The sequence below is a fragment of the Octodon degus genome, unplaced genomic scaffold (genome assembly GCF_000260255.1).
Source record: "Octodon degus isolate 3935 unplaced genomic scaffold, OctDeg1.0 scaffold00057, whole genome shotgun sequence".
In the NCBI taxonomy this organism is placed as follows: Eukaryota; Metazoa; Chordata; class Mammalia; order Rodentia; family Octodontidae; genus Octodon; species Octodon degus.
The window spans coordinates 5783231-5790892 of record NW_004524633.1 but is presented as its reverse complement, the minus strand read 5'-3'; the positions used below and the strand labels follow the sequence as shown (position 1 = coordinate 5790892).

Here is a 7662-nt window from a genome sequence, read left to right as displayed (position 1 = left end):
TTGGAAGGAAGGAAGGAAGGAAGGAAGGAAGGAAGGAAGGAAGGAAGGAAGGAAGGAAGGAAGGAAACAAATTGGATCAAGAGATGGAGGGAAAGGTAAAAATTGCAGGAGAGAAACGGGCAGAGGACCCTGAACCGGAGGACACAGAGCCTGCCTGCGCTGTCCTTCACTGTCCCAGGAGGACTGAGGTCATTATGCACTGCAAACAGGGACTCCTAAAAAATAAATAAAAAGTATGAACAAGAAATTCTGGGGAGATGGCTCAGTAGAATAAGCGCTTCCCTGGCAAGTGCCAGGGCCTGCGTTCAATCCCCGGTTGGGAGTGGGGTAATTCTGCCTCGTGGCTATGACAGGTCACCACCGCAGCCGGATTTTTGGCCCCATAAAGCGCGTCTGTGTCCCAGGATTCACAGAAGAGTTCAGTGCGCGCTCTCTTGGGACGTTCCCGGGATAAAGCGCGAGCCCCGCCCCTGCTGCGATGGTGGCAAAGGAACTGCAGGCTCGCCTGTGAGCCAGCACCCTGGAGGCTGAGGCAGGAGGGCCACTGGGAGTTGGAGGCTAGCCTGAGCTACACAGGGGACGGGCCAGCTCAGCGCGGCCACCGGGCACAGAGGCTGCTCAGAGCAGAGAGCGGACACGGCCATGCAGGACGCGGGAGGCAGCACACGCAGGCTCGGGGACCTCCCGGTTCCTCCCGACCCCACGTGCCCCGGGCCGACCGCAGGGCCCTTCGGCGCTGGGGACCCGCGCGCCCCGGCGTTCGGCGAGCCAGGGCTGGGAAAGCGCTCCCGGCGCCTCGCAGAGCACGACCGGGTTTCAAGCGAGTGGTCTGGCGCGGTGGGACCTCCGCCTCCTCCCTCCTCCTTCGCCTCTCCCTCGCTTCTCCCTCCCGTCTCCCCCCTTTCTCTCTCCTCTCCTCTCCTCTCCTCTGCACCCCGCTGACTGCCCTGCGCTGAGCCTTGGGCGGTTGCCCGCGGTGATAACTGCCAGGCGCCCGAGGTCCCGACAGAGGGGCACCAAAGCCCCAGCCCTCGGCCGGGCGCTGAGCTCCGGCGGTCCCTTGTCTCCTTTGATTTGATTTTTTTATTTTGAGGCTGAATCTCGCTCATTTGAAAAATTGCCCCGGCTGGGATCGAACTTGCTACCCTCCTGCCTCAGCCTCGCAGCGTGGTCGCGGGCGCGCGCCCACTCCCGACCGACCGGGCAGGCTCCGGTTCCCGCGCCCGCGCCCTGGCCGCGCTCTGCCCCGCACTCACCGCGCCGCCTGCGCCTGCAGGGTCCGGGCCGGGCTCCCTCCTCCAGCGGCCCGCAGCGCTCTCGCCGGCCGGGCGTTCCCGCCGACTGCCCGAGTACAATGCGGGTCCCGGAGCCGACAGCGTAGACGCGGCAGCGGCTGACTCACCCGAGCCCGAGCGCACCAGGACGTGCCGAGCGAAGCCGAGTCAGCGCTCTCTCCTGCCGGCCCCGCGGACTTTCCGGACCGAGCTCTTCCTGTCCCCCACGTGGAGAGGGGACAGCGGGCGGGTCCCCAAGGAGAGGACCCCGCGCCAGCCCAGGCAGGCTTCCGCCTCCCTTTTATTTTATTTTTTATTTTAAAGAGGAAAAATACAAAAACAACAAGAACAAAGACAATAACAAAGCAACATAAAACAATAGGGCTCCCCCCCAACCAGGGATTGAACTCGGGTCCTTTCACTTGCCAGGCAAGTGCTTATTCCACTGAGCTATCTCCCCGACCCCGTAAAACAATAGGAATGGTACAGAATTTCTAAACAAGAATAAAAAATTAACAATGGTAGTTATATTACATATTGTTGTCACCCAATGTGTTGCTCAGGTTACCGGATGGAGGCATGCGGGACTGATTCGACAGCTAAAACGTTAACTCTTCCTTTCAATACACCTTAATCTTTTTCCTTGTCGTTTTTACTTATTTTTAAATTTAGTTTAAAGAGAGTATAGAAAAAATAGGTAAGACACTAGACACAATACACATTTAAAAAAACAGGATGAAATGTACGCAGCTGTGGTTGACACCACGCATTACTGTCCTCAGTGTAGCTGCTCAGAGTGCAGACAGTGCCATATAAAATTGGTCAAAATAAAAATTTTAAATACTAACTGCTACCTTATGATAGAAATTAGTAGTACAATCATCTCCACTATCCTGTGTATATACTTATATTATTCCCTCTTCTTTTTTTTATTCTAATTTTTCTCCTTTCCCACATCTCTATTATTCATTCCTTATGTTCAGTTTTTTTTTCCATTCTACTATATTTATCATACTTTTTAGATTTTATTTATTCTTTCAGGTTCTTACTCTAGGGAGACAATCCGATGTTTAAACACGCGGGTCTGATTTATGTCACTTATGGGCCTGGTCTCTAGTTGCCTCCATTTAGCTATAAAAGCCTCGAGTTGATCTTTCCTTATAGCTGAGTAACACTTCATTGTATAAAAATATCCCATCTCCCCTACCCCTTCCTCAGTTGATGTCATTTGGGTTGCTTCCAAGATTTAGCTATGACAAACTGCGCTGCTATAAACACAGGTGCGCACATGTTGATTAGGTATGATGTTTTTATTTCTTTTGGAAAAATACCCAGAAGGGGCATAGCTGGGTTCAATGGACTTCTAATCCTAGTTCTTTAAGGAGTCTCCTCGCTCATTTCCACATGTCGAAAGAAATCACCAACGGAGTGAAAACACAGCCCACAAATTGGGAAAAAAATGGTAACCAACAATCACTCAGACAAAGGACTTCTATCTAAATTCTATAAAGAACTAAAAAACCTTCAGCCCCCCAAATTTAAAGTCCTAATGCAAAAATGGTCATCTGAGATGAGTGCACACTTCACGGAGGAAGAAATTCAAGAAGCAAATAAATACATGAAAAAAATGCTCCACAGTGCTGGCCATTCGGGGAATGCACGCTAAAATGGTACTTCAACACTGAGGTACCATCTCACTCCTGAAGGAACGGCTGTCATAAAGAAATCAACTAATAGCAAACGCTGGAGAGGCTGTGGGGAAAAAGGACGCCTTCCCCATGGCTGGTGGGACGCTTCCTCCTGCCGAGGAGGGTCAGCAAAAGGCCTGTGTGCCCAAAGGTCCTTGCGAGACTCCCTCCCCTTCGGTTACTATTCTAGTGCATTCAGGGGAAAGGAAAATTTAACCATAAGGAATTGGTTGGTGTATTTTATCAGAGCAGGCGAAGTGGCTCCTGCCTGTCATCCCAGCTACTGGGGAGGCTGAGGCAGGAGGATTGCAACGTGGAGTCCCAGCTGGATAAGCTGGCTAGACCTAGTCTCAAAATAAAAAATAAAAGTAGCTCAGTGAGAAGGCCTTGCTTCAACTCTTGTTCCTAGGTTTTAAAAAAGTTCAAAAAGGGTTGTCCTATTTAAAGTGAGGTTCAAGTGCAGTCTGAACTATATAGTGAGACCCTGTCTCAAAGAATAAATTTAAGAAACAAAAAACAACACCCCTGGCCTAGTGGAAGGAGCACCTTAGTGGGGACTCACGGGAGCATCTGCCTTTCCAATTTATTAAAAATGTGTGGTTGGGATTTTTTTAAAAAGTGATTTTTTTCACAAAAGACAAAAAACAGTATTGTAAATGTGCTGGTCATTTCTGTAAATATGCTAATAGATATTTCATGGAAAAAAAAAAGTTGAAAAGCCCCCAAACCCACAGATTCTGTCACTTCAGGGGAGTGTGAACACCACGTGCAAACAGACCATGAGGAGATCATTTTGAAACAAATATTGCAAAATGTTCCCGTTATGTTTTCTTGCTTAGTTATCTGTCATCTACAAGAAATCCTTTAAAAATTTAGAAACAATTTGATGTCTTGTTTCGGTTTCTCTTTTTTGCCAAATCCTGTTATGTTCACAGAACTAAAACTAAAACAGAAATAAAATACAGTAAAAATAAAACAGAAATGCCAGTGAACAAAACAAAGAGGACACAAACTGTAATGCTGGTGAAAAGCCCAGAGGGTGAGCTGGCGGCCGCGCGGTGGGAGGGGGCTGGACGCTGGGCGGTGGAGCCCACCGGCTGAGGTTCTTGGTCCTCTGGGGGAAGCCAAAGCCGGGAGGTGGTGGAGGGGTGGGGGTGGGGAGGGGGCAGGGGGTGGTGGACCTTTCTCCGTGGAGAGGGGACCAAGTGACAGGAGGGGGTACAAGTTGTGTCTACCCAGGAAAGGAATCACTACGTGCTACGGACATGGACTAATAAAGTATTTTTTAAAAGCTTTAGGTTTTGAGAGGCACGAGTGCCCGCTCTCCTGCCGGGGAGAGCTGCGAGAACATTCTGCTCCACCCTTCCTTGGCGATCCTGCGGTCCACCCAATCTGGTGTCAGTAAGAAGCCAGATCATCTCCTAGAGGAGGCGCCCTGCGACAGCGGACCTTCCGTGTCGGATTCATTTCACTCAGTGTCTATCTATCTTCCTACCAAGGCGTCCAGCCCATCCTTCTTTGTGGCACAGTAGTACTCCACTGGGTGTAACTCCCACGTCGTCTTTAGCACTCATCCGCGGATGGACCTGTACACCTGCAGTGTCTAGTGGACCGCTCAGGGGATCCCAAACCCCGTTCTTTAAAACTGTGAATTGTGGAGCCTTCCGGTTAGCTCGCAAGGGCGGGGGCGACACCAGGGTAAGGCACAGCAGCCATGTGCTTGCCAACATGTGGCAGCAGGACTAGGGGGCGGGCTTTAAGGGTCTTTTATTCTCTTCTTCCCGGAGGTGCAACCTAAATCGCTGACAGTGCCCTGCTCCGGGAACTCCCAACAGCTGCCTCACTCCATCCGTGCAGGGACACAGCTGGCACTTCTGAGGTGCCCACGCACTCTTTGGAGGAGCGGAGGTGGCCCAGGGACAGAGGAGGCGGCGCTTTTGCCCGCTAGCAGTGGGTGACGCAGGCGGGCCCAGCCTTCGGGGATGTGAGAAGTCTCACCCAGGGACCTTGCCGGTCCTTCCCGGCGCCAGCTTGGCTACCTTCTCTTGGACTACGGCCTCCAGGACCACGAGGACACACGGGTCCCTCCAGGCTGCGGCGACACAGGGCAGGTCGCTTCGGGACAGCCAGTGGGTCAAAGGGGCGTTTTGGGAGAGACTGCATTCTTTCTGGCTGAAGTTAGAGGTGTTGCTGAATTCTCAACACCTTCAGCAGAGTTTAAAGGAAATTGGAGAGATTATCTGAGGTGGGACAGAAGGACAGGGGAATGAAGGTTTTCTTTAAATGTATTATTGGATACAGGGTCTCGCTATGCAGCTCCTACTCCTGGGGATCCTCCTGTCTCAACCTCCCCAGGGCTGAGATCACAGGCATGCATCACCATGCCCGATTTGGGGGTCTGTCAAAGACAGGTCCCCGGGACCTAGGCCAGCCCGACCAGGGATCAAGCCTGGGCCATTGCGCTTGCTGCCAGGCACTGAGGCCACTGAGCTACCTCCCCAGCCTGGGAATGGTTAAATTTCAGAAAATGTGTTCAAGTGAGCATTGCTGTGACCCCTGCCCCCCCCCGCCCCCCAACAGCTTGGGCACCGCCCGGCCACTTCACCCAGCGGCTGTGGCGTCCTCTCCGCTGAGGGTCTTCAGCTGCTGCTGTCCTATCTGCCTTGATGTCCTGAATTAATTAGGTAATTAATTTTCATCATTTAGAGAATACTTTATTAGTCTCTGTAATCAAACCCACATAGACGAGACCTTACACATTTAGCACAGCGCACTCTGCCTGTACCAAGTCTAGGGTTCCGGGGCCAGCGCGGCTGCCCATCTCTGCACAGGGCCAGCTCAACGCGTGACCTGGGTCACTCTGCCAAAGTTGGCAGCACAGCTAGCTTCCAAGAATCCAAATGATTTATCTTTATGTTCATATTTATATACAAACACCGATAGCAACAAACAAACAAACAAACAAACAAACAAAAACACCGACAGCAGCTGTATTATGCACCGCCAGGAGCAACAGCCTGTTTTTTTTTGTTTTTCAGAATCAGTTTAAAATGTTTCCCTTTCCTGAGGAGTTTGACTTTGGGAGGAGCCAGACGTCGCGTGGGGCCAGAGCCGGGGTGAGGACGAAGCCTCCTGTTGATGCGGCGGCCACCAAACAGGAAAAGGGGCCTCCAGAGCTGCTCCGGCAGTGGCGGGGCCAGTGGGTTATGGTGTGTGTGCGCGCGTGCGTGCGTGCATGCGTGTGTGCGTGTGTGTGTGTGTGTGTGTGTGTGTGTGTGAGGTGAGGGAGGATTCGGAGGAGAACTCATGGCAGTGTGTCTTTTACTCTAAAAATTAAGAGCAGTTTTAAAAACATGGGCCGTAGTTTTCATCACACGGGTGCACGCAGTCCTTCTCGGCCGAGTGCTGCCGTCCCCGCCCGTCAGTCCTTCCCTGTCCCAAGACGGAGCCGGATCCCTGTGCTCTCGGACACATGCTGGGCGCTCAGGAGGCCAGAGGGCGTGGGGTGCGCTCGGGAGCCCACACGTCCCCTGAGGCTGCGGCGTGACAGTCGCTGAGGCCCAGTGCGAGGTGGCCTGGGTGTGCACAGCGCTCTGCAAATCAAAAGCTGAGTTCACTGAAGAACCACAGGGCTGGCGCCAGGCGTTTCTAAGAACTGTGCCTTCGGTTTCCATTTCTGGTACATTTCCACCCTTCAGGTGTCTGTTCGGGCTGTCACACTCTCTGCCCTGCAGCACGAGTCACGGCTCTGAGGACCCGAGGTGCAGTGGTCTAAACCGTCACCTGCCTAGAGTCCCCTTGGTGTACAAACTCAGCGAATGCTGTGACCCACCGTGTCCACAAGCAAGGTCTTAGTTAGGACCTTTGTTCAAGCCGCCCTGGAGGCCTGGCCGCTACGATCATATCCAAAACCTTTAGTTTTTGCTGAGTTACTGGTGTCCTTCGGGTCAGCACTCCAAACTGTTAAACAGTTTTTTGGGTTTTTTTCCAATTTTTAACCTGCTTGCAGCGCCTAGTGATCACATTCCTCGTGGAGGGAAGGTCCTGTGTACATCACGCCTTCACTCTTTTCTGACCTGTCCCTTCCTCTCTCCATCTCTTCGTCCACTTCCCATTTACAGAAGATCCATCTCCCTGTTTCTTATTCTCTGTCTTTTATCTTGCTCATTCTCCCTCATCTGAGTTTCTCACACTAGAGAGACCACGTGGTACCTAAGCTTGTGCATGGGTTTATTCTAACACTGTGGTCTCAGGCTGCCCCCGTTTGCCTCTGGATGACTCTACTTTACCCTTCTTCATGGCAGAGTAGTACTCCACTGGCTGTGAACACGCTGTCCTTATGCACTTATCCGTTCACAGACGCTTGGGCCGCTTCCAAGATTCAACTGTGATGAACTGTGCACTTTCACCACGTGTATGTGTGGAGCCCTGTCACACGACGTCTTTAACTCTCAGGAAGGTACTTAGACTAGCTGGGCTGTGAGGAATTTCTAGTTTTAGGGTTCTGAAGAATCTTTGAGGGGAGGGAGGTACAGAGAAGAAGGGGATGGGTCGGGGACACACTCCAGAGGAAGATGACCAAGGTGACGACAGTCCTGAGGAGGAGCCTGGAAAACTTTGCTCTTCCAGGATTAGGTCACATGTCCAGCTCTGTCCCTGCTGAGTCAGGTGCTTTGGGCCTGCGGCTAGGGATGGAGCGG

General features: G+C 52.0%; 1 protein-coding gene across 1 annotated transcript in view; it reads right to left on the bottom strand.

Moving 5' to 3' along the window:
• Window positions 1-1329, bottom strand: part of Il12rb2 (interleukin 12 receptor subunit beta 2) — a 41107-nt gene extending 39778 nt beyond the window's left edge. Inside the window, exon 1 of the mRNA XM_023718307.1 lies at window positions 1257-1329. The gene's annotated coding sequence lies outside the window, so the exon portion shown is untranslated. The remainder of the gene's footprint in view (window positions 1-1256) is intronic.
• Window positions 1330-7662: the final 6333 nt, after the last annotated feature.